This window comes from Crocodylus porosus, unplaced genomic scaffold (assembly GCF_001723895.1).
Source record: "Crocodylus porosus isolate Cpor-Errol unplaced genomic scaffold, CroPor_comp1, whole genome shotgun sequence".
Classification (NCBI taxonomy): Eukaryota; Metazoa; Chordata; order Crocodylia; family Crocodylidae; genus Crocodylus; species Crocodylus porosus.
This window is the reverse complement of record NW_017728927.1, coordinates 15,191,448-15,196,003: the sequence shown is the minus strand read 5'-3', so window position 1 is coordinate 15,196,003 and position 4,556 is coordinate 15,191,448. Positions and strand designations below refer to the sequence as shown.

General features: G+C 44.2%; 1 long non-coding RNA gene across 1 annotated transcript; it reads right to left on the bottom strand.

Moving 5' to 3' along the window:
• Positions 1-1,902: 1,902 nt before the first annotated feature.
• Positions 1,903-2,363, bottom strand: LOC109314760. The gene is made up of 2 exons (XR_002102366.1): positions 2,315-2,363; positions 1,903-2,015 (listed from the first exon to the last, which is right to left on the bottom strand). It is a non-coding gene; the product is annotated as an uncharacterized LOC109314760 (long non-coding RNA).
• Positions 2,364-4,556: the final 2,193 nt, after the last annotated feature.

The window sequence follows — 4,556 nt, the reverse complement described above, 5'->3', positions numbered from 1 at the left end:
AAAGACTGTCAATGATTGAATCAGGCTGTTGGCTCAGTGCATTATGTAAAAGGATAAGAATGTGTTATGATTGGGAGGTGTAACTCTCTTATTCAAACAATATCACTGGATGTGCTGTTCAAATCTCCTAGCTTGGGGCAGTAAAGATATGTGGTACGGGGGATGGTTATGAAAAGCTAGAATTAGGGGAATACAAAGATCTACATTCAGAAGCCTAACTAGAATTTGAAAACAAGTAGGCAACTGGATTCTTGAAAATCGAAAAGTAAGAGAAAGCAAAGTTGTGAAATGAAGTTGCAAAACTCAGTTAAATGAAACTGCAAATAACTACACAACAGTTATATTTGCTGAAGAGGGGAGGCTCTGTGCCATTTTTGTGATTAATGATCAAATTTCACATTGGCCTTTCATTTATTCAAGGAATCTTTCCCAAGTACACTTAAAAATAGATATATATTTTAAATGTATCCTTCTTATTCAGCATTTGAAGGGTACGAGCTATTCTGCATCCCGTGCTGTGTTCCTCAGAATTAAAAAAGGTATTGCATAATTTAAACAAAAAATGAAGACAGTCAGTTTAGAGGTTCAGTAGGCCACTCTGCCTGGCTAGTTCATTGTACTCTGCATTTTGCTTTAGTGCCAAGTAGCATGTTTCTGGATCTCAGGTCAACTGGTTTTCAATTTGAAAAGCAAGGAAAACTGCCTGCAGTTCTAATACAAGGCAAAGACACCTACTGGAGGACTGCAAGACTCAGGGCTAATCTATATGAGGATAGTCAGGAAATTAGTGGAAGTTAAGTTGAATTAAGACCACTTTAATTCTAAACAAAATGATTCCTCACACTGGCTTAATGCACTATAACTAATCTACTTTAAATTGTTCATGTTCAGTTCATTTGAATTAACTCATTTAAGTGTCCCTGTGCAGCTAAACCCTTAGGGGACTTTTACATGTGCTCTGGAGGTGGTGGGGAGGGGAAGGGTGGTGCTTTCATTAGGGCAGCTCCAAGAGCTGCTTTAGTTAAAGCACTGCAGCGTCTTGTGTATCAGTGTCCCCACGCTTCAAAATGGCGGTAAGGGCGCATGATCTAAAGCCTGAGCCACCGCCATTTTGAAGCACAGGGACACTGACACATGAGATACGGAGGCTGGCTGGAGCAAAGTAATTACCGCACTCCAGCAGACTCAATTAACTTGAGTCTGCTCTGCGGCGCTGTAATTACAGTGCATCAGAGCAGCCTCCACGCTCGTGTACAAGTGGCCTCAGTGAATAAATCCAATAGAGCACTGGGCCTTCCCTCCTTCAGTCAGGCCTAGCCTTCATGAACGCCGCATGCTCCCGGAGGCTGGGGGGGCACGGCGAGCTTCCACAGGCGCCGGCGGTGCCGTGGGTGGTGGGAGTGTGGCAGCAGCAAATAGTGAGCTCCTGCAGGTGGCCACGGTGATGTTGGTGGCAGAGGTGGGGAGCAAGCACCGACTAGTGGTGGGCAACCACCTGCAGATGCTGCCAGCAGTGTCAGCAGTGGCCAGCAGTGATCGGGGACTGCCCTCAGATACCGCCGGCAGTGCCGATGGCGAGGGCAGCGAGCGGCAAGTGGCGACCACCCGCAGGCACCTCCAGCAGCATTACCTTTCTGTAAGGGGTGCACCACCAAGCTCAGAGGGTGCCTGGGCATCCCTGTGCACCCCCTACGCGTCACCAATGCTCGCCTTGTTTCTCAGGGATGCTGAGGCTCCTCTCCATCATTAGAGAAGGGCAGTGGAGCACTCTATGACGCTCAAAAACTTGAGAAAAAGAAAAAACTTCATTTTTTTTTCAACTTTCAAAAAAGCCAGAGGCAAAATTAGGAGAAAGGAAGCAGGTTGAAGAGCTCCATGGAACTGCAGAATAAACAAGATGGCAAAATAACAAAACTATTTTTTAATAAGCTGGGAATTTGCTTCAGTCTGCAATTCTTAGAGGAAAGGCGGCTGCTGAGAGCTGGCCAGATTCCCTGCTGCAGACATGCAGACACCTGGATGAGGAGACAAAAGAAAGTTTGATTCTTGTATAATCCCAAGGTCACGTGGGGTTTTTTTTTTGCAAAGTGCACCAGTGTACCTTATTATGGGCACTCCTGAAAGGTGACAGAACCAGAAACTCCAGAGTTAAAAAGCAAGTGGACCAAACCCAAAGAGCCTGAATTTCCTCTCCCTTACTTACATATTAATCAGGAGTGATGCTATCTATCTATCTAATATATATAAAGCTGCTGTGCCTGGGAAGCCCAGGAGGCCAGTGTTTGAGGAGAAGTAAAAAGGAGGAAAAAAATACCGTGGATAAGGGAGATGGGTCTGAATCAAACTGCAGTTGAATTTGACAGCACAGAAAGGGTTGAACCATGTTCCCTCTTCCCGGAGAACTTCCCACAGGTGTTTGCCTTTCTGCAGAGCAGGGCTGGCCTTAGCTCAGGTTAATTGCAGTGTTAATGAGGATAACCCTAAAGCATAAAAGGAAGAAAGCTTAGCAGTTCTATTTTCCTTGTTGGGGCTTAGGCTAAGTAAGGACTGAGAGGAGATGGGCAGCTTTGTATTGTTTACATGTAAAAAATCCCAACATTTTAAAGGCAGGTTCTGCCATTAAGAAGCCAGTTGGCTGCGTGTTTATCCCATCCAACCTTTCTAAACCTAAAAGTTTAGGTTGTAACTGCACAGTCTTTGTATCTGGCTTCTGGCAGTTGAATTCCCCAAGGATTTCTTTTGCTTCTCATTAAGTGGCATGAAAAGAGCTTGTCCGTTGGGTTGCACACCCTTTGGGCTCTATGTAGGCTGCAACTGCAGTGTACATAAGGGTCCCTTGCACAGATTAGCCCTTGCATGGTCTGATCTTTAGAAATGGAGCGCTTGTGATTATTGGTAGCCTTCCATTTTAGATGGGGGCTAAATTGCTGATGTGGGGAAAAATCCTTTCAGACCTTTTTATGCATGTAGAAAGGGTGGAGAGAGCTATTTTTTCCCTCCTTTGACTGTTAGCTGTAACAGAGTACCAAATGTTTGGGGGAAATGATGTGCTAGGTCATGAAATGATTAATCAAAATTGCACCTGAGATGAATGTTTCTCACCTTTTAAAGAAAATAAGGATGCAATTTAACTGCTAGATGCCTTCTAGTCCTATCAGCCACATCAGCATTAAGCAATTTTCATTCTTCTCTAAATTGCAGCTACATTGGTTTAAACAGCAAGTGGGCTGGTAAAATGCACCATATTGGTAGTGGCATAAACCATTTGGGAAGCTGCTTCTCACAGACTGGATCAGATGCACTTCTTAGGAGTTGACGTGGATGGATATCTACGTCCATTGCAGACTTCATCCTAGCTTGTCGTGTCTCTTAGTGCATGTTTGCTGTTGGGCATTAAGATACCACATTTCCCTTTTTAAAGTATTTTGACTTCTGAGTATTCTAGTGTGTTTTGGGTGTTAGCCTCATGAGTATCTGTAAATGCCCCTTAGCTTTGACCATCAATTTTTCAAATAAGGAATACTGAAACAGCCATTTAATTCCTTGCTGCAACACATCTAGGTGAGATTCAGACTGATGACCCAGAATTGAACTGATCAGCCATTAGCTGATGGCCCTTCAGTCCCTTAGACAAACAGAGCTCTTGATAAGAAGGGAAGAAGAAAAGCAGAATCACTGAAACAGTATATTTAAGTACCCAGGTTTGTTCTCAAAATGAAAGAAGCAGAGAGGATGAGAGAAAAGCATAACTGGGTTTTGGGGTTGCTTTTTGTTGTGTTTCAGCAAATATTTTTATTATGGTATCTACGAGGAAAAAAAGTCCAAGGGGGAAATGTATTGGTTAGCCTGAAATGGAAGCATAATAACACTTTTGAAGGCTTTTCATTTTGCTTCAGTGTAGATGTAGAGAGATGTCAATAAAACGCACCCAAGCTATGTAACTCTACGTTATAAACGGCCAGCGATGTAAGAAAACACCACATCTTTTATGAGCCGCTTGTTCTTTTTGGTATGTATTTCTCGTAAGGGAATAAATCAGAGTGGACTGTAGGGAAGATGAGGCTTGGGACTAAACCTTTGTAAAGTGGAAGTTTGAAGGGTGCTGGGAGGGTGGTGGAAAGACCTACCTGGTCTTCAAAGCCCTTCCTCCTGCTTTCCCACCATCCTTGTATGTATTACAACAGCAAGCTGTAGCAAAGCCAGAGTCTACCTCTACACTGCAGACTCGGGCACTATCTACCAAGAAGGTGGACTAGAGAGACATGCCTCCCTAGGTCAGAGAAGGTTTGACAGCAGGAGCTGCTTATTCACACCTGCTGCCACAACCAGCTAAAAATAATGAACAGAGAAAGAGAGAGGTGAGGCACCGTGCAAAGCACAGAATCACGGCAGTCAGCCACCTGGTACTTGTGCAGTCCTCAAAGGGCAATCACAGGCATAGTCAAAAGTAAGACCGTTTCCCAACAGGAAAGGGGAATGGTCTCCGAGCTGTTATGAGGCATTAGTTTTCCATACAGTGCCATCTTCTGGGTCCTGTTTTTATACCCCATGCTTCA